We start from the raw sequence: 23700 nt of genomic DNA, 5'->3' as shown, positions 1-23700 counted from the left end.
ACTATGGGATACACTTCACTGACAGACTTAATCCACCAAACATAACTGAACAATTAAATAAGAAACAAATCTGCCAAGAAAAATGTGATTCACTGCATTCCTGTCGTCTCTCAGCAGTGATGGGAGGCTCGGCTCAATTACTGAGCTTTAAAAACCACTCTGCTGAGGACTTGTTCTCCCTCTCCTCCAGAATACTATCACACCGTCCCACTGCACATCTAAATCATATCAAAGCATCAGCAACACTCAAAAAAACTGAGCTGTGACCCAGAACCTGACAAATGGGGGTTTGATCACATGAAGGAAGCTTAGAATGTGGACATATTTTTCACTCAATAAGTGCTCCATCCTTCTTATTGCATTCTTACATAAACCAGGGGTTCACTACCAACCACTCCCAAGCCAAATGCAGCTCTTTGGCCCCTCTCCAGCAACTCCCTGGAGCTTTATGACAAAGAAATTATATTAATGAGAATAACCCATATACATTTGGCCCTCCTCACGCTATCCTCACCATCAAACTGGAGGGATGTTTTCTTTTAAAGATCCCCAAAACTACACCATTCATTGTAAACACAAACTGTAAAAACAGGAATTATTGTCAGACATTGAACTTTCTGAACAGTTCCTGAACAGATCATAGTTTACGAATGTATCCATTAGAAAAATTGACTAAAACGAAGCTTAAAATTGTCATATTTCTCTCAAAATCATTTTCCCGGTATTCTACGTTTAAAAAGTCGCCAAATAATAAAAATCCAATAAATTTATATTTAAATCACCTTTAACCCTCTGAACCCCCCAAAAAGTTTGTTTTCTTTAAAGGATTGCCAAAAATACACTGTTTTTCGAATAAAGAAACTGTAAAAACAGGCATTTTCATCGAAGTTTGAATTTTACGACAGTCCCTGAATGGATCATAGATTATGAAATTTTCAGTTAGAAAAATCAACTAAAACAAAGCTATAGATTGTGATATTTCTGTCAAAATCACTTTATTCTACATCGCCAAAACTAAAATGTTTGGAATAACTAGGTCCTGTTAAAAACATTAAATTCTGCTCCTCAGAGACACTGTGAAGACATGATTGATTCTGCTGAGACCAACGGTCACGGGACAAATATTCACTGAAAATCTGTTTGCACAGAGCAGAGAGGAGAGGACAGGAGAGGCTGTTTACACAGAGCTGAGAGGAGAGGACAGGAGAGGCTGTTTACACAGACCAGAGAGGAGAGGACAGGAGAAAATGGAATTTATTGTTTACTGAATATACAATCATCTTTTCTTTTTTCTGTTTGTCTTTCTTAATGTTATTATTCATTTTTTTTCACTATTTTCTTATTTTTATGATATATATTTATATATATATCATATCATACATCATATTTTATATGATTTATTTATGTCTTAATTGTATTATTATTATTATTATTATTATTATTTTCTTCACTATTATCCTTTTTTTATCATTATATTTTAATTCTCTGCCTCTGCTCTAAGGTTGGAAACATGCAAGTAGTTTGATATGTATGGCATGTGGAGACCAGATTTTTTTCCCCCCAATATTCGTGACACTTGTGGGCACTTGGAAGTGTTTACATATAAATAACATTTTACTATTATATATAATGTATATATAGAAAAAATTAACTTTTTTCCCCTTCTTTATATGATTTCTGTCATTCTAACTGTGTTTTTCTGCACAAAGACATGTTGTCCCCACTTCTAGCCATGATTGTGCTGATTCCATAGAGCTGCAGGACTTATAGATTTATATGGACTTGATATATTGCAGTGAAATACAAGGACACAGTGAATAAAATGTTAAAAGATCAAAAAACGCCCCGAAACGTCTTGGGTTAGTTTGATTATTTATTTATTTATTTTTAGTATCCTGATTTTCGCTCTATAGTTTAAAACAGCCAACTAATATCAAAGATGTGTTTGTGTTTGACTACTTTCCTTTAATCATTTTGTTTCTCTGTACCTTCGCTTATTCAGCTAAACACATGTTGCATATAGGAGTCCTGATTCTGTCACACACTAAAAATCTGAAATCGTTTCAGTCAGATTCCTTCGTCTAACAGCAGAGAGCCAGATCTTGGTGTCAGAATCCTGCCAGCAATAGCACCTATAATTATAATTGCCCTCAGCCTGTTGGCCTCCGCTGCCACGCTTTAATCACAGAACGTCTGTCCTGATTTAAATTAGGATGTTTTTTGCCTCAGAAATGACGAGAACGAACATCATCATTATCCCGTTTCACCTCTAAATCACTTGCTCTCCCCTGAACCGCACTCCAAACAGCTGCAGCCTCTGGAAAGTGCTAAAGCAGTACTTAGGTTTTTAAATTAGTGGCTTTACTGAAGGAATGACTCTGTGTTGTTTTAACAAATGTCTGGGCCAGCAGCAGCAGCTTCGGGTGGGACGGAGGGTCGAGAACGTGACAGAGCTACTTCTGTCGTTCGTTTGCAGGAAACAAATATATACATCGCTGTTTTGGATTAATGACACGAGATGAGCGCCAGCATCGTCAATCAAGTGTCATTTGAAAAAAGCTGCCATAAGTTTCAAATTTAAAGCTGGACGAAGAGAGAGATACAGAGATTTAATACTTTATTTTATGTTCTCTGAGATCCTCGTGGTGTTTCACCACTGTCAACAATTTGTTTAAATGTCTTCCAGCTGTGTGCAGCTCTTCCATTTCTGTTATACTTTGAATTGTGTCACAACAACTCAAAAATCAAACAAACTTCGTCTGCATATTGATGTTTGAGTGTTCTTCGTTCTGCGAGGCTGGGAAGAATTACAGTTTGGAATAAAACAACTGGGGCACAGCTCAAGTTTTGTAGAAAATAAATGGCTCGAATGAACATCCTCATTATCCCACTTCACATCTAAATCACTTTCTCTTTCAAAACAACTGCAGCCGAGAACGCTGGCCCAGAAAACTGAGTATTTAGGTTTTAAATTAGTGGTTTGTGATTTTTTCACACAAAGAGAAAACACTCGCTGTTTATGCTGACCCCCTTTTCAAAAATGATGATGTAAAAAGCAAAATGACAAACGTAAAAATGCTTAAATTAAAATTCTCATTATCCCACTTTATAGCTACATTACAGTTTGTCTGTTTAGACCAGGGATGGGCAACTTAAATGCTGGAGGGGGCCACAATTTTTCATGGACACTACCACAGGGCCACATATCGGACCGTGATATATATCTGTTATCTATCAGATATGATGAAACTGCCATTTTAAATATGTTAAGTGCAGTAACTTAACATATTTCATGCTCAAATGCATGTATAACAGTATAAATAGGAATACAAAAGATTTGAAGCAAATAAAAAATAACCACTTACAGCAGACCAACATTAATTGCAAGAAGTAATTTTGTGCATTTTTACACTGCACTTTTTTATTGACAGGACAGAGTGAAGGGGGAGACAGAGGGGAAGACATGCGGGAAAGGGCCCCGAGTCGGAGTCGAGCCCGGGCTGCCTGCTTACGAGGACAATGCCTCTATGGTACACGCTCTACCAGGTGTACCACCGGGAATGCCCCCGACACTGCACTTTTAAGATTTCATGCTCAAATCCATGTAGTTGTATTGAGGGCCACTTCAAGTGAGGGTGCGGGCCGTATGCGGACCCTGGGCCTCCAGTTGCCCATCCCTGGTTTAGACAACTAACTGAAACAGACCCTGGTTCAGTTCTGTGGAAATTAAGCAAAATCAAGCATCTAATGAGGCAACACCTTCTCACTCCAAACTCCTGCTCTTCAACCTGTGACGCTCCGTGCACCTCTAGCGTCAACTCTGCACATGCATGGCTGTACAACATGTGCAACAATCACAGTTTTAAACACTAGAACATAGTGGATTGAAACAAAACTGCCTGCTTGAGAAAAAGACCACGGTTTTGGTTAAAATAAGCTTGTTTGTTACGTAACTTAACCCTCTGGAGGCTCCGATGATCAAATGACACAACTTCTTTACAACGTCACAACATAAAAACTTCAGCAGCGTGTTTTCCTGCCGTCAGCTTCCCTCTGAAGTTCTGGCTTCATACTCCATGCCAGTTTCTGTTTGATGATGATAGGCCAAGTAAAACCGTCAAATATATTAAGTGTAAAAATATATAACTATGTGTGCTTGACTCTGGCCCATGTCTTTCTGTCCGTGAGAGAGAAGGATAAAATGGCCGACATTCAAACTGTATTATTGACAGTCATTGTTATGATACAGAGAGTTCAATAAAGTCAATCGCAGTCAGGTTTGTGCCAATCAACAGCAGCTGCTCCTGTGACATTTGATGCCACTGAGAGAGAGAAAAACAGCAGAAAGTGCCCCTCAAACAGAAAGCATTTTTGGCCAAACCGTAGTTCCTATCATTAAACTGACTTCACTTTGAGCATCCTGAGTTCTTCCTGTGAATGTCTACATATGTGTTTTGTGAAGTAAAATGAAGAAATTGGTCAGAGGAAACTGGTACCTCTGCTTTCCTCCAGAAATGTACCCGCCTTTTCAACATGGCAGTCTATGAGGCTGTGGATGTCTGTTGGTGACGCATCTGTGCATCCTACGCCCAAACTATAACTCTGACAGCTTTACCAGAGGATTGTGACGGAGAAGACAAATTCCATAGGGAAACAGTGGGAGGATTTGAAAACTGTTTGCTGAAACCCTTAGAAAAGTCATAGCACACTTGTCATGGCCGATCCAGTCGACTTGATACCTTTTTAGAAGAAACGGAAGAATAAATAGGAAGAACCCAGGTGGATAGTATATTGCGCTTACAGGCACACTCAACTAGATGTTCTGCACGTGGAATCAACTTTAAACTGTCACAGAAGAACATACAGTGCACTAGAAGGTTTCACGTTCGTAAAGGTAGCAAAATACAACTCATATTTACATTTCTGGCTGCCATCTTGTTGATGTAGTAGTAGTGATTGACAGCTATGAGGAGGTTAAATGGCGAATGCCATGGTTGGGGCAGGAGGGGGTTGAACAAACTTTAGACTTTCACTAGGAGAATGGGTTTCATGTCCTTTGTAAAAACAAAAGTAAAGGACTTTTTTTTTAATGTAACTTCTGTGGCTTATGCACCCTCGTAACTACTTCACTTACGGAATTCATGTGCATTTATCAACTGTTTAAACTGTCTTTTATAATGCCTCACATTTCAGCCTGTGTGTTCTGCCTAATTTTTTAACGTTTGACCTTCATGCAAACAATCACCCACTCAAAAATAGCACTCAGACTCTAAAAACAGCTTCCAGGATGCTTCCAATACCAAAATCTTCCCCTGTCGCTCACTGCTTCTACATTCATATGCAGATATCTGTTTATAGAGATATTAACCTTTTCTCTTCTGTTACAGATATTACTGTTGGACTGTGAACCTTAGACATAATAACAAAATAACAAGCTTAAACAATTCAACCAGACAGGTTTTTGTCTGGCTCAGACGCAGCTCCTCCACCAGCTGTGGAGCAACAACAGGTTTCTACAGACTCCGAATGTAGAGTGAGAGTCCTGCAGAGAGCTCAAACACAAACACAACCTCAGTCCGAGAGCAAAGCCACTAATTTAAAACTTAAGTACCAATCCACTCCACCACCATCCCTCAGTGAGCCAGTGCTCTGGACTGCTGTTGTTTTGAGTGTAGTTGAAAATGATTTAGCTGTGAAGTGACATAATTATAATGTTTGTTCTAGTCGTTTGTGGTTCACCATTATCATTAATTAAAGCACAGCCAAGTATCTATGGCGATAAAAAAAAACACAGAGCCCTGCTCCATGGGACGCCTTTTGTCTGCTCAGCACTAAAACAACAACTCCTCCATCACACACAGCCACCAATTTAAAACTCAGCTAAACACCGAGCGCTCAGTCGCTGTGTGTTTAGTTAACTGGAGCGCTGGGCTGCAGCTGTTTGGAACGAACAGGGAAAAAGACTCAAGCAGTAATCTCACTTACGGTTTGTTTTTGTTGTTTAAATCAGTGGGAAAGCTACTTTTTTGTGAACCAATTACAGGTAACCGAGGGTTTGACATAAATCACTTGATCAGCTGGACTTTTCACCATGTTACACACCTGATTAATCAAAAATTCCACTATTTTATTAGCAGTAACAACGGCCCTGACCTTTCTGTGTAGATGTGCAGAAACAGCAGAAAGAAGAGAATCTTTTGGCATTAAATGTCATTTTGCAGATTTTTTTGTACATATCTTTCATATTCTACTTTTAATCCTTTGTTGTCTGGCAACAAGATCTTCAACCAAGCGTTAGTTAATACAACCCGTAATGACACATATGTGCGTTAATAGAACACAAGTCGTTATACATACACAAATGGTTCACGCTGTAAAAAAAAGGCTGCAGTTTCTGAGAATTTAGGCCACAAAACCACCTACCGAGGTTCTCTCAGAACCCAACGGCTATCGTCTGAACATGATGTAGCTTTTAATGTTAAAAAAAAAAATGTGTTTGCATTCTTGTTTATAGAGCATTGACAAAAGACTCAATGAAGTATCCAATCAGACGGTAGACCTGCAAAAAAAGTGATATTTTGTCCTAATTCTGGTACCCAGAACCAAACCCAGAATAAAATAAAAGTATATGCAGGTTAGATCCTGGGTTTCCCATAAAAAAAACCCAGAAATACCTTCAGCTGCATTCTACTGAAAATTTAAACAGGGGTGCTGACGGTGGTGGCAAAAGCATTTGAGTCCTGTCCATCTCAATACAAAATGAGAAGACTCTCACTTGATTTATTACCTCAGACAAAATTCTCATTACAGCATTATGGTGTCAATCGCTAGTTAAAAAATCTTCTTCAAGACAATATGATGTTAATTGTGTAAATAATGGCCCCATTTAGAAGAAAGTAGATGATTAAGAATCGTATGATTTGGGGCGTGGCTACCTTTGATTGACAGGTGGCTAACAAGACGAGCTGTCATCAGGAGAGAAGAAAAGCATTGCGTATCCAAGGCAACGTGGACTTTTAATAGCCATGAACTTGTTTTTGTCTGGTTTGGTCTCAGAACTTTGACCTGAACTTTGACACAGAATTATAATTTAATGACTAATGATTTTAATTAAATGATTTTAAATGAACATTGTGTTTATTTAAATATGTCTTGTTCAGTGTTTGATTGGACTAATAGAATCTCCAAGTGTAATGCAGTGTCCTCAGCCATCAGTCAGATCCATCTCTCACTCCAAATGTGGTCTGTTTCCGAAACCAAGATGGGGACAGACGAATAGAAAGATGGCGAAGAGTGTAACACTGAACTCGATGCTTCAAACGGACAGTCCACAAACCAACAGGTGACGTCACGGTCACTACATCCATTATTTATATACAGTCTATGGCCGTGATGCCATAAATATGCAAATTAATAAATCAGGTGAATTTTAGCGACTTTTCGAGCTTGTGGCAGCTACTTTCATTGGAAAAGAGTCTGAATCAGACCAGTGCAGAGCTCTAAAATAATGACCGGCACACGGAAGAGGAAGTCTTGGCCCTGATGTCGAGGTATCTGCTGTGTCCGACGCAGTGGCGGTTCTAGACCAATTTTACTGTGGGGGCCAAGGAGGGGCCAGTGTTTAATCAGAGGGGCACATTAAAAATCGTCAAAAATGATATTTAAGCATTCAAAACCTTTATTTTAGCTAAAAGTCTCATATTTGGAAGAACTTCATTGATTGAAGCAATGAGACTTACCAACATTAACAGTTATTTTTGTACGGCAATGACATTTCTCATTTTTGTGCACAATTACTTTTTTTTTATTTTGAAAGTGCAGTACAGTGAGAATGATCTTTATATTTAGCTTTTATTGCACAATTAAACTATTATACAATGTACACATTATGGGTTCCTTTTGTGTACAATGAGATATTGTTTGAACAAAAAATAGGTAAGAATTGTTCCGTCGTTCATCGTTATAAATTGATCATTTTATTATTAATTTGACACAGGGGCCACAGCAGGGACAGCTGTGGCCCCTGTGTAGGGAGAGCAGGGACAGCAGGGACAGCAGCTGTGTGGAACCACCACTGGTCCGAGGCCATGAGAACTAGTAACCAACAAGCAGTTTAAATTATCTCTGACTTTTGTTTCTTCTCAAACAGCAGCTCAGTGTGAAGAAAAAAGGTAGGAGTCACATTCAAAGAGTTGTCAGCTTAATTTTTTTGCATCTTAGAGATGGAGAAAATGCTGCTCAGTGTCTCTCTCTGTGTCTATCTCACAGACTCCAATAATAACTCAGCCTTGAACGCTATACCCACTAATCTAAATCTAAACACTGCGTTGCCCTCCACTCGTCTGGCTGTGCTGCTCTCCGTGTGGTTAACTGGAGGCTGATTTAGTTTAGCAGCTGCCAACCTCTCCTCTGAGGACACACAGGCTCTGAAAGAATTCTTCATCTCAGGACAGATGTTGGAGATGAAGAAAAACATTATCAAATGTATGGTAGTTTGTCATGATGGCACACAGAAATAAACTGATTATATAGTTAGAGTTCATGTAATTCAGAGTTTGTGCTGTGAACACATGCCAACTAGCATTAACCTTCTGAAACCCAACAAGCTGTTTCAGGGCACTTTTTACATTTTACTTTCTGTGGCCTTGTATTTCACTGCAATATATAAAATCCATATGAATCTTTAAGTCCTGCAGCTCTATGGAATCAGCACAATCATGGCTAGAAGTTGGAACAACTCAATCATCTTTGTGCAGAATAACACAGTTAAAATGACAGAAATCATTTAAAAAAAGCAAGTTGATTTTCTCTGATAAATTATTTTTTAATTTTGCAACAATTATTTTAATTGTAATAAAATTTAGTTTATTCACTTTTCCAAGTTCCCACAAGTGTCAATAATATTGGAAAAAATTGCATCTACACATATTGTAAAGTATTGTCATGTTTCCAGCCTCTCCTCTCCTGTCCTCTCCTCTCTGCTCTGTGTAAACAGATTTTCAGTGAATATTTGTCACTTGATCGTCTCAGCAGAAACAATCATGTCTTCACAGTGTCTCTGAGGAACATAATTGAATGTTTTTAACAGAATCTGGTTAGTGCAAACACTTTATTTTTGGTCATGTTTTAAAAGACACATGACAGAAATATCACAATTTTAAGCTTTGTTTTGGTCACTTTTTCAAATGGAAATGTTCCAAATCTATGATCCATTCGAGGACTGTCCGAAAGTTCTGGTTTTGATAATAATGCCTGTTTCTATCTACAATAAATGGTGTATCTTTGGCGTTCCTTTAAAGAAAACATTATTTGTGGTCAGGTCTTGTCAATGCCTGCAACATGAGATATCTTTTGTTAAAATTCACAATTTCCCTGTGAGTGGTGTGAAAAGATATGTCAAAATATTTTGAATTAAAATGATTCATCCTTTAGGGAGCCGGATTGACAATCTTTTTAATTTAAAATGTTCGATTTATTTCTTGTCTACCAGTGGAACTTCTGGCCGTGTTAGAGTTAAATTTAAGAAGTCTTTGACATATAAAGGAGCATCCTCTGGGGACTATGAATAACAACCACAAATGTCTGTGTTTTGCTTTGACACATCCTGTTCGAGACTCAAAGATGGACAAACAGAGTGACCGAACAGCAACTCCTGTGCTGCCAAAATCAAAAACGGTATGTATGCAAAAGCCTCAGAGCCTTGGAAAATAAACCGCACGCTAATGTATTCAACATGGGAGATTGTGTATGGAAACACACAAGCTTCACAAAGAGCTTATGGTGTCATAAGATCACAAGAAAAGTGATTATTTATTCTTAGTGCAACAAATGATTAATCGATGATTAATCTGTTACCTCGGTGCCAGAAAAGGAGAAAAGAGAAAAAAGCTCCCAGACTAATTATTTTGTCAACTGCACATGACGTCAGAGCGCACTCTCGTAAACTTAATTTTCTGATGACAGGAAAACAAAACATTAGAAATAATTTAATAGATGTCTTCTTGTTTGCATGTGTGGAGCTGACAGATCAGGCATGAAGTTGTGAAGTGAGAAGTGCAGTCCAGCGCTCAGATTTTGCTCTTTTATGTCCAAATTTCAACATTTATTTGTCTGATTGTGTTTCGTCCTGGTTCAGTTTGGTATCAAGATCAAGCTCCATGCAGCTATAAAAGCTATATAAACTACATAAACATGACAACTACAGTGTATGCACGGCGATGTCATAAATATGCAAATAAGCGCATTGTGTCATCTGACGACTTTTGGAGCTAGTGGCAGCTACTTTAACTGGAAAAGAGTTAGCAACACTGGAGTTTATTTTACAGGTTGTGGAAGTTGGTGGTCTCCTGGGCCAGAAAATTGGGCTTAAAAAATTCTGCATATAGTTATTATAGAGTGGTTTCAGGTCGAGCTAAACGTAAACCGCATGTCTTCTTTTTTCTTGTTTGCATGTGTGGAGCTGACAGATCAGGCATGAAGTCCTGTGCAGTCCAATGGTCAGATTTTGCTCCTTTCTATCCTAAACTCAACATTTATTCATCTGATTGTGTTTCGTCCTGGTTCAGTTTGGTATCAAGATCAAGTTCCATGCAGCTTACGGGCCCCGTCCCGTTCCTTATCACCCACGAGCCTCCATCGGCCCCATCCCAGTCCTTATCGTCCCCCCCTGCCACCCTGTGAACCAGGGCCAGTGTTTGAGTGTGTCTGAGGCTGATAGCATTGACTTCAGGAATCACTCCATCTCACTCAGCAGTTCCCACAGGCTCACCACAAAAGAAAAAAACACACTTTACACACACCACAAAAGAAAAAAATAGACTCCACTTGCTCACCATATAAAAAAAGCCTTTATCTCCCACCCAACTTCTCTCGCTGTGCCAAACAATCCACAGTCCCACTTGTTTCTCCCCCGCCCTCCCCCTTTCAGTTTTTTTTCCTCATGCACATTGTAGTCGCGCTCTCCCTCCTTCTCTTGTTCAGAAATGCATGTTTGATGGGACGAAGATATTCAGTCGCTGCCCGGAAATGAACACCAGTCAGAAAAATGCGGGGAGTTTACAGAAAGTCGGGTGAAAAGGAGAAAAATTGGAAAAAAGTAAGATAAGTGGAAATGTACAGACTAAACAGGCCCAGTCTGTGTGTGAAACAAAGAGAGAATACGTGAAATATTGCACAAACTTGCTGCTTCTGTTTGGTTTGTGTATGTGTGAAAGCAATGCCGGAAACTCTTGACCCACAAGCTGAACGTTCACATCAGCAAAATTAAAGCTTGATCAGGTAAAACGTTAAAATGTAATGATACAGAATTATTTTCTCCACGCGGACACCTAAATTGACTGAAAAAAATGATTATCTCCAAACACACTTAATAACAAGGACTTAATAAAAGTAGATACTGCAAAAAAAAAAAAAAGCCCACAATTGCCACAGTTTACCAGTAATTTTGTGTAAAAATAATTATTAAATCAAGGATAATTTTCTTTATAACTGACTGATCTTAATCGACCTTTATAACAGCATATGAACAGCATGTTTATTTCAAGATTTAAACACATTAAACACATTAAAATGAATAAATAGCACATTATACAATTAAATCTTAACAAATCATCTCCACTATCAAGCTTAGAAATACAAGACATAGCTCACAACTTAATAAAATGAAACAAATGCTGGAATCATAGCAATTAGATCAGAGTTCAAACTGTGATTCTTATGGAAGTTTTTTCTTGCTTGGACAGCAATATATCCATGATGCCAACAGTAAAGTGAACCTGGAACTAAAAGACAGCCAGGATCAGAAGTTGTCTGTCTCCACTCTTAAACAAGCAGAAACGTGTTATTTGAGACAGAAATATCAGTGTTGTGGTTGGTGAAATGTGTAAAACAAGCTTGTTTTACACCTACCGAACTCAAGCAGCTGTTTGAAATATTTGAAATATGATGTTGTCTTTCAGGGGAAAAAGCCTGAAGAGTGTGATATTTTTAGCACCTTAAAACCTCTTTGGATGGATGGATGGACAGATGTTGTGTGAATGGATGGATGGATGTTGTGTAGATGGATGGATGGATGTTGCGCGGAAGGATGGATGGATGATGCATGTGTGTGTGTGTGTGTGTGTGTGTGTGTGTGTGTGTGTGTGTGTGTGTGTGTGTGTGTGTGTGTGTGTGTGTGTGTGTGTGTGTGTGTGTGGATGGATGGATGGATGTTGTGTGGATAGTTGGATGGATTGATGGATGGATTTTGTGTGGATGGATGGATAGAAAGATGGATGGATGGATGTTGTGTGGATAGTTGGATGGATTGATGGATGGATTTTGTGTGTGTGGATGGATGGATGGATGTTGTGTGGACGGATGGATAGAAAGATGGATGGATGGATGTTGTGTGGATAGTTGAATGGATTGATGGATGGATGGGTGGATGGATGCGTGGATGAATTTATGTTGTTTAGATCGATGCATGTTGTGGATGGATGGATGGATGGATGTTGTGTGGATGGATGGATGGATGGCTGGATGGATGGATGGATGAATATTGTGTGTGGATGGATTGATGGATGGATGGATGGATGGATGGATGTTGTGTGGATGGATGGATGGATGGATGGATGGAAGTGGATATATGAATGAATGTTGTGTGTGTGGACGGATGGATATTGTGTGGGTGGATGGATAGGTGGCTGTTGTGTGTGTGTGTGGATGGATGGATGTTGTGTGGGTGGATGGATGGATGGATGTTGTTTGGGTGGATGGATGGATGGATGGATGATGGATGGATGGATAGCTGGCTGTTGTGTGTGTGGATGGATGTTGGTGGATGGATGGATGGATGGATGGATGGATGGATGGATATTGTGCGGATGGATGGATGTTGCGTGGGTGGATGGATGGAATCTATTATATCCCATTTTATTAATTTACAGATTTCAGCTTTTATTTTATGGTTAATATTTGTAATTAAACCTGACCATACCAACAAACAGTTCCATGAAAAAGGTTTGATATGTCATGAAAGATACTTATAAACGATAAGAAATGTTGAATTAGGTGGGTGAAGGTGAATTCTGTCTCACCACTGGCTAAATATATTTCATTTGTTTTAAAAAATGTGTCTTGACGTCTGAGTGTGGGACGAACTTAAAGACGTTTCTTGAAGCTTTTAAAAATAATCATAAACTTTTTGTAACATTCCACATAATCAAACTCAGAGTTTACAAAGTGCGAAAGTGCTTTGCTCAAACTCGAAGCAGCAGTTGATGAAGTGACAACTCCCACTCTCTTAAAAAAAAATCTGACTGGGATTCAAACTGGCAGCGTTTCAGTTTTCTCCATATGCTTTAAAGCTGCAGCTGTTCTACACAACATAAAACACACATCTGATGTGGTTTCAGATCAGCAACTAACATGCCGGGACACACATCGATCAGAGTCTGAATCCTGAAGCGCATACAGATGGGAAAATATCTCCCAAAAAAAAGAAAGATAAAGACTTTTTAGAATGGATTCTATTGCCTCGATTGCTTATAAGTCACGTTGGGTGGATGGAGAGTGTGTGTGTTGTCTGTTGTGTGTGGAGTGATTATAAAAAGTTGCTCTGCTGGCAGGTCAGTGGCAGTCTGAAGGAATGTGAGTGTGGGAAGCCAAAAACATGCGGCTCGCAACAATGCAGAGTGGGGCTTCAAGTCATTGCTTTAACGAGTCTGTGGAAATAGTTCAGTCTGAGCAGTCTGAGAGATATGAAGGTGTGGAGACTTTAGTTTTCTACTGCAGCCTCGATAGAAATGATCCAGCGTAACATAAATGTATCAGGTTTACCCTCTGAACCTCACCACTGAAACGTACACTACCACTCAAAAGTTTGGGGTCACTTAGAAATGTCCTTATTTTTTTCAAGAAAAGCTAAATTTTCTACACTTGTTAATCCAAGTTTATAGTGTTGAAAGGCTCATTGATCATTAAAACACCTGAGCATTATGTTAACAGAGCTGAAAACTGTTTTGTGCTGATTTGAGAAGCAATAAAATGATCCTTCCTCAGGCTGGTTGAGTATCTAGAGGTAAAGTTGGAGATTTGTACACGTTAATTATTATTTCTACCATTGTCAGTGTCTTTACTATATCTTCGATTCATTCTGTAGCTCATTTCATGATTAAAACCGTTTGTTTTCATGGAAAACAACACAGACATTTTCTGTGTGACCCCAAACTTTTGAGCACTAGATTATGTATGTGTATTTTTCGGATTGCCATAGATACACCTTATCATGGGAAGAAACTAAAAAAAAAAAGGTATTATCGTTGAAATTTGACTTTCCAGATCCTGTTATTATAAACACTTTATTTAAATTTGTAGGGCACAAAGGTTTCCCTCCTTTTACAGTGATGACGAGTACATTTACCAACAGTACAGAAATACAAATTGAAAATACAGAAAAGAGACAAGGTAAATAAACAAGTAAATATGCTATTATAATGACCCGAGCAAAAACAGTTGCAGGAAAGTCTGCAATAATGCTACGAAATTGAAAAAAATGTGATGTTAAATTGGAGGTTCCAAGCAGAGGTTGTAAGAATCAATAATATAATATTATATATATCATGTGGAGACCCAATATTCATGACACTGGAAAAGTGTTGAATATATTAATTCTATTTTATTCCACTTTTGTATGATTTCTGTCATTGTAACTGTGTCATTCTGCACAAAGACATGTTTGAGTTGTTCCCACTTCTAGCCATGATTGTGCTGATTCCTGACTTCCAGATTTATATATTTTTTGTATATTGCAGTGAAATACAAGGCCACAGAGAGTAAAATGTAAAAAGAGCAAAAAACACCCTGAAACGGCTCCTTGTGAGCACTTGCTGCTTTCACTCAATATTTTCTTTTTTTGTGAGGGTAATGAAATACAAACATGCACCATTTTCTCTGAACAACAGGGTTCATATATGTACTAATTGACTGATCAATAAGTTAAGAATATAACTTATCATAGGTAGATAAGAACAGGTGGTAGAGAGAAGAGGACCTGGAGATTTATTTTGTGTTTTTTATGTGTGTGTTTGCTTCTGTTACATAGATGGTGGCTGTTCTTTTGAATTTATTTATTTATTTATTTATTTATTTATTTATTTATTTATTTATTTATTTATTTATTTATTTATTTATTTATTTACTTACTTACTTATTTACTTACTTATTTATTTATTTATTTATTTATTTTTAATCCCATTATTGTAGTTATTTTAATGTGTTTGTTATTGCTGAGAATGTAAGGGCACTTTGTTGTTAAATCTTCTTTGTAATGGTAATATTATTGGTATTGGTAATATTATTATTATTGGTAATATTAAAAAAAAGAAACAATACAACTTATCATACTAACATATCATATTGAACTACTAAAACGGTCCATGTGGGATGTTTAAAACTGTAATGTGATGTAATATGAGGTGGACAGCCAGATGATGGTGATGTTTCCAATAATCAATCAGTCAATCAGACTTTATTTCCATAGCACACACATACATACAGAACACACACACATCCTTGTACTTGATTACATTGATAGCCTAACCCCAACCTTAACCCAACTGTAACCTCAAAAATAAGTATTGATCCTCAAACAGGCCTTTGAAGACATGAATGTGCTCTCTTTGCAAAAATGTCCTCACTCTGCCCCTTTGAAACAACTCATGGTCCCCACTATGTAGGACGTACAAGAACACATACATACTTCATAATTAATATTAGTAATAAGATACCAAGAGGTAAACAGATTAAATGGCATTAATAAACTAAAAGAATAGAGAGAAAAAATGAATAATTAAATATGTTTTAAAAAAAGTCAGACCCTGTATTAACCAGAAAATATTTATCATGTTATTGAAAATGTGTCTTTGTTTTGACTGATTATTTATTTAGTTGTGATCAGACGATCACTCGCTGTTGTTTAATAACTGTGAGATATATGTCAGGGTTAGTTAACAAGTGAAACTTGATAACAACAAGACAATTTTTTTATAATTCCTTTCTAATTAGCTAAATCAAGAAAAATCAGAGGATGGTATTTAGAAGTATATTATCCTGCTCAGCTCTGCAGCCGTTTCACATCATCTTTGTAGTTCTTTTTGCTCAGTGACACATGGTAGCTTTCAGAAAATTATAATATTTCTGATCCCACAGTAAAACTCGCAGGCTGCCGTGACCCATTTCTTCTTCTTCTCAGCTTATTCCACACTGCAAAAAAGCCAACTTGTATTTTTTGGCCTAAAACAGTGATTTAAGTTGGTAAAATTTGGAAATATAAATTATTGACATTTAGGGCAATAATGTAAGTTAGCACAACAAAGGAAGCCAGTTGTATGCTCAAAAACAAGTTTGTGAGTTGTTGTTACTTATATCTTTAAGTTGGGATTCACAACAAGGGACAATAGTTCTGTTAACTCTTATTTTTTTGTTGTGAAATTCGGTCATTAGCGAAAGCTAGCGGCTAACTGATGCGAGGGGCTAACTGATGCTAGCGGCACTGCTTGTTACAGCTACAAGAGTAGCCATTAGCGTATCAATGCTAACTCAAAATTGTGGTCGCAACATTAGCTGACATTTCATAGCGGCGTTACAATCGTGCCAATTCAGCACATTGCAGAAGTTAGCAGAAGTAAGGATTAAAAGTTATTACAATGTAAAATTACAATTAGTAGGCTACAACAGTTGTTGACATGAATCTGAATTCAGAGTTGAGCAAACTCATAAATAAAACTTAAAATATTTAGTTTAATTGTCCAACATAAAATTTTATCGAAGTGAGTTGCCTTGAAATTCACCCAACTTTTCCTTTTTTGCAGTGCAGTTGATCAATACAATATTTAATGAACGGATATCATTAAGGCATCACATGGCTCCGTTTCTAAAACCTTCTCTGTGTCCTTTTTCACGAGACAATCACTTCTGACACATAGAGACACATCATTTGCTTCTGTAAAAATAAAATATTGGTTAAAACACTTTGGATCAGATGTGGTGGTGTGCGGTCGCTACTTGTCAGCGCGGCCGGGCCCGGGCTGTAACAAGATTATTTGAAAAGAAACTTGTCCTCACAAATTCCTGAGCTGAAATCCCTGAGGAGCCTCCGGGTAAACACTAAAGACACCACATGTGATTTGTAATTTTAAACATTCACTTTGAGTCAGAGACTTAGTGTCATCTGGAAATATTTGGTGTTAAATGACGTGACATGGCTTGCACTTCTGTCTGTTAAGAATTAATAAAAATAATCCTCATGCATGCACGTTTTTGCACTTTTTTTTCCTCTCACATTTTCCCAGACAGCAAAAGTTGACAAACAAAAACACACCGTCTAATAACAGTAAACAACTGATATTTATTGTACAGATAAAAAAATCAAATTAAAGATTATATATATGTATATATATGTATATATATATATATATATATATATATATATATATATATATATATATTCATATGCACACACACACACAATAACTTTTTTTTACTTTTTACTTTTTACAGTTTTTACGATTTATTTTTACTTGTATTTTTAAATGTTAAATTGTATTATTTTATTAAGGATTACTGTAAGGAAGCAGAACGTTGCCTTAATGATACATTTTTGCAATATTTCTTTGTATTTTTACATAGAATTCACTGTAATTTAACATTTAAGACCATTGAGCATTTGAATAATACTGTTAAAAAAAACATCTATTAAGTCCCATTATATTAATTTACAGATTTATTTTATATATATTTTACTTTTATTTTATATTTATTTAAAGCGTCTTTTAGTATCCAGAAGAGCACTATATAAATTGAATGTATTATTATTATTATTATTATTATTATTATTATTAATAATAATAATAATAATAATAATAAACCTGACCATACCATTCTTGCACAACCGTCTGTGAAGAATTAATTAAAAAAGTTCCAATACATTCACGTTTTTGCAAGTTTTTGCACGTTTCCCGTGTCCTGTTTCACCCTGAGCTGGTACAGATTGATATTCAAATTGATAATCATAATCTGATTCCTCATATTCTTTAAGTCTATCCACAGTAATGCCACTGAGATGCTTCCCTGTGATAACTTTGGCCTCTTCTGTCGTTATTTAGGAAAGACAAGTGTCAATTATTTCTCCTCACATTTTCCCAGACAGCACTGGGATCTTTAACCTTTAACCTGTGTTTAGGCAGCGCGTCCTGAGCTGAACTGAACTGCGGCTCCTGCGGCTGCTGAAGCGACTTCACTTCATAAAGCTGCTGTAATGTTTAAGTAAACCGCTCAGCAGGGGTTTGTAATTTAACACTTCCTGTCTCCAAACTGCTAATCATATGTATGTAAATGTCTCTGAGCTCCAGCAGGCACCATGACTGACACACAAATATGTGAATCTGTAATATTTCATTTTATTTCCCAACCCTTCTCTCTACTATATGATGAAAATGTCCGCAGCATTTACTATAAATAAAACCCATAATTTCACCACTTGTTGCCACCACATTTTTGGCGCCGCATAAACTTGTAATCAGAACATGAATGGTATGCTGAGATTTTTGGCAGCGAATAATGCAAAAATGCAAACTTTTTTTCCCCACACAGAGTATTAGACTTAGACTGTTAGTTATACAGAGACAAATGCACATCTGAATGAAATGTTGATGCATTTTCTCACAGAGGAATGCAACAAACTCTAGATAAATATAAATATAAAAACTATAAACTGTATAAATAGAATAGTGTTGTATGTATTGCACATTATTAAGAAAGGAGTTAATTTTTTCGTACTTAAAACTTCCAAAACGTCACCTCACTTTTAAAAACTAAATGCTTTTATGTCTTGGTATGCTCTCTTTCCTTAATGAGCAATATTCAGCATATCAATTTTGTAATGCATATTCTAGGATACTGCAATTTGAAATGCACAGCAAATATGTGTATGTTAACCTTCTGAACCTCGAGCCGTCTTTGCTCTTTTTACATTACAAAAATAAGTGGAAATAACTCAAAAAGGTATTTTTTGTTGCTGCTCTTTGTTCCCTGTTTGCAAACAAAAGTCAGCACTGAGGGTTTTTTTTAACTTATGTACACAAGCTAACTCAAGTTACTTACCATCTCAGATCATGATCTTTTCCAAAACCTAACCATGTAGTTGTGGTGCCTAAACCAAACAAAACTGCCACAGTTTCACAACATTATGTGTTTAAAACTGCAACCATATAAGGACATGTTGATCTCTTGCCACAGGCTGTGGCGCTAATTTAGGAAATGCTCCTTTAAGTTACATTAGAGGGTAAAAACAAATAATCTATGCAGTCGTATTTATATACTATGACACTTTAACTTTACAGTCACCAGATCACAACCAAAGGAACTCAGGGTTGAGCCATCTTATTTAACTTTTATGATCTGATTAGATAGATAAGATAAGATACTGCTTTATAAGTCCCACAACAGGGAAACATTCAGTGTAACAGCAGCAAGAAGCATCAATAAAAATCCAATAAATAGAAACAGGTAATATAAACAAAATATATAAAAGTATTAACAATTTGAACATGAAGAAATATAAAATTAGGAACAATATAGACCAGACCTGGGCACTAGGCGGTCCGCGTGAGGTTACCCAGAAATTAGAAATCAATACAACTGCAGTGCTTTTATTTTGAAGGCGATTTACATATGTGCGTGCAATGCGTGCATGCATACGCACCTGCACGGAAATGCATTTCACAAAAAACACTGAGTTAAAATAATGAAAATAAATAAATGGAAATGTGAGATAATGATAAGAGTTTTTACTATTTTTTATGTTATATTTGACTTCACATTAACCCTCCTGTTATGTTCGTTTAATTATCCAAAAGTGTCAGATACTAAAAAATCCCCAAAACATTGTTTCTATTTCATTAATAACTCCATTACTAAGCATTTCAGTCAATATTTAGTGTGATGGTGTTCTTTACCTCTTACAGATCATGGTTCAATGAGGATAATTTTTTATATAAAAAAATGTACATGTACTTTTTTCATGTACATTGGAAAGATCTATGTTATAAAATATAATGGTTTTACATGACATAGATTTTTAAAATTTTTATTTTACATTTACATTTTTTTTCTTTTTATGAAAAAATAATTTTAACTACTTTTTTTTTTTTTTAGATTTTTAAACTTCGAAATGGGTCATTTTGACCAGCAACATAACAGGAGGGTTAAGATAGTCATATTATAACATGTATTTTTACCAGTAGCAGCTCAAAACCAGATAACTTACTGCATTTTTTAAAGTTCAAAATACTGGTCCGGCCCTCCGCAACCTTTCCAGTATCTCATGTGGCCCCTTGGGAAAATGAATTGCCCAGCCCTGATATAGACAGCCTCTAGAAAAGTATTCATAATGCACAGTGATAACATACCTGATTGAAGTAGGGCTGCAACTAACAATTATTTTAAAAATCAATTACGCTGTCGATTATTTTTTCGATTAATCGATAAATCAGATAAATTAAAACATTTTTTAAAAAGCATTAATTTCCAACCCTTTATTCCAAAAACAGAACTGACAGTAATAAAAAATTAACAAGATTTGTTTGAACATTAGAAGTTGTTCTCTACACCACACACACACCCAAGTTCAGTTGAAGCTTATTCATTAAATTATTACCATTATTGTAGTAAGTGCAAGTTAAGTTCATTTATACACCACATTTAAACACAGCTTAAGATGACCAAGTGCTATAAAATAACTTTAATCAAATTAAAAAGTACAACACACACAAATATATTTGTCAACACTAACTGATATGGGACAAAGCACAGAATATATACATGACAACAGATTGAAAAATGAATGGGCCAAAAAAGGTGAGTGAATAAAAAAACGTGTCTTTAGTCTTGCAAACTATACCATCCCTGCTTTACTACTGTTATTAACGAGCTAACGCTAGCTTGTCATGCTTGTCAAGCTGGATAACAAGTAAACAGCAGCACTAGAAGAGCTACTGGAGGGATGTTACGATCTTCACTTTAAAACAAAACAAAAGTAGGATTCTGTCGTGACTAAGCCTGCTGTTGAACTCCCTTCCTCCTCACCAAGCATTCCAACATGTTTCCGTTTTACATGTTGAATCATCACCGTGGTGCTCCCGTGCCAAGCAGGCGCCAACCTCCGGGTCTGAGCAGGCAAACCAGGAAGTGCCTTAAGCTGCATTCTACCAAAATTTCCAGCAGGGGGCGCTAAGTGTGGCTGCAAAAAATTCTGTCCATTCATTTTGATGCAAAATGAGAAAAATTCTCACTTGATTTATTACAACACTATGGTCTCAATCACTAGTAAAAAAATCATCTTCAAGACAATTTGATGTTAATAGTTCAAATTATGGCCCCATTTAATAGAAAATAGAAGATAAAGAATCGTATGATTTGGGGTGTGGCTACCTTTGATTGACAGGTCAACAACAAGGCGAGCCATCATCAGGAGAGAAGCAGAACAATGCGTATCCACGGCAACACGTCAATAAAGTTATATATAACGTTATATAGATATTAAAAAAAGGATGTTTAGTGGTTTGGTTGTCTCATAACTTTTACCCTTTCACTGTATTTTCACTTAATGACAGTTTGAACGTTTTGTTCAGTAAAAATGTCTTGCTCAGCATTTGGTTGGACTAACAGACACTCCAAGGAGTCGCTGTTCAGTTTTCTTAGGTATGTGATGTACATTTTGTTTTTGTTTTTTGCTAGCCAAAACTAACATCCCAGTTAATGCTCCAGTTAATGCTAACATGAATTAGCAGCGGCTTCTCATCAGTCAGGTTGAGGTGTAGAGAGGCTGTAGTCAGTGATCAGATTCCTCTCGCTCCTCCACAGTCCAGATATGGTCTGCTCCCCCTATCGGAAACAAGATGGCGACGCAAGATGGCGACGCAAGATGGCGACGAACTCGAGGCTTCCAATGCGCCACAAACCAATGGGTGATGTCACGGTGACTACGTCCATTATTTACACTGTCTATGGTGCCAAGCCATCTCATTTTTTGCATATTTTGCAATTAACACACCTTTTCTGTTAGTTTAGCGTGAAATACTGCCACACCTTGGATGACTGAGGTCTTACTGCCTCAACAATGCCGCAGCTGGTCTTTCCTTCTTTCCTTCTTTCCATCTTTCCGATGGTCTTTCCTTTTTTGTTTTTGCTACATTTTGTTCTGCTCCGTTCTGCTCTGCGCTCAACTCAACTTTTTTTTTATACGCAAACATCTCCGCGACTTGTTGAGTGGCGTAATATTCGCGCGGCACAACAAATCGATAATGAAAATCGTTGCCAACACTTTTAATAATCACATTTTATTGATTCGTTGTTGCAGCCCTAGATTGAAGTATTGAATGTATTGATTTTGCACAGTTTGTCTACCTTATAGTGCCGTTTTTGGTGTGTGTGGCCTGCTGGCAGCATTACTGGCTGCACAGTGTGACTGATGCAGGAAGAAGCAGATGAAAGGTGTTGAATCAGTTCCTCCTCGCTGATAAAGCTGAGAGACAAAAGAAGAGAAGCAGGAATTGCCGTCTAACTTTACGCTCTTCTTGTGAAACTGTGACTTACCCAGAGACACTCAGCATCCGGTTGCACTGTCAGCGATCTGTCTGTCTCTCTGTCTGTCTATTCATAGCTGCATAGCAGCAGAGCTTATCATTTCTTATCCTGTAATTAATGCACGACAGCACCGCAGGACAATATACGACCTTTCCCACTGAACACTACGCCTCTGTTCTCTCGGCGAACACTTGTTTTTGTCTCTCATCTCTCTAGTCCTGTTGTCTTCTCTTCTTCTCCTCGGCCCTGTCATTTTCTGTCCTTCTCGCGCTGAGTCTCACGCTAGTATTCAGAAGCATCCAGATCTTTCTTTTGTTTTTGTTCCCAGATGTTAAACATGCATTCATCTTCTCTCACCTCTTGCATCTATTTCCGATTGAAGTCTCAAGAAAATCTGGAAATCCCCCGACATTTTTCCTCAGAATCACACAGCAGTACAGGAAACTAACAGCAAGGGTTGGGAGATAAAGCAGAGATGCATGATGGGAAAGTGACCTGTGGGCCGAGTGATGTCATGATCAGGATTATATGAGTGATCTTTTATGACAGGTAGTGACTCAGTGGCCTTACAGATAGAAGGTCCTGGGATTAAATCTGTTCCTTTTGCGCTCACATTTTCATGTGTTGTCACATTTGAAAGTCAAATAAACGTTGCAAGTTCATGTATGTATTGTGATTCACTATAACGTCTGAAAAAAGGCCTAAAACCAACAGAATACATAAAAACACACTTCTTCTCAGTGTCGTTAATCAATCAAACCAACATACACATCATACAGATTCTGCTTAAATCACTGATATTTTCTGTCTCCAGCAAAAGCAGTTTGTTAATCATAAACCCATTCAGATATTCCTTTAAAGTAATCGTATTTAGAGCATTTCTTCTGTATCTAAAGTAACAGTTGATTGTTTTCTGAAAACCAAGAAATGCAATAATTGTATCTTATTTTTTACACAACTGATGCATGTGTTTTTGTTTCATCACTAAGGTATAAAATATATTTTTATTATAATCATATCACTGACACTTTGCTGTATCCAATAACCCTCTGAACCCTCTGAAACATGAACACAGAG

This window comes from Centropristis striata, chromosome 5, assembly GCF_030273125.1.
Source record: "Centropristis striata isolate RG_2023a ecotype Rhode Island chromosome 5, C.striata_1.0, whole genome shotgun sequence".
NCBI lineage: Eukaryota > Metazoa > Chordata > Actinopteri > Perciformes > Serranidae > Centropristis > Centropristis striata.
Note: the sequence above shows the minus strand (reverse complement) of the source record.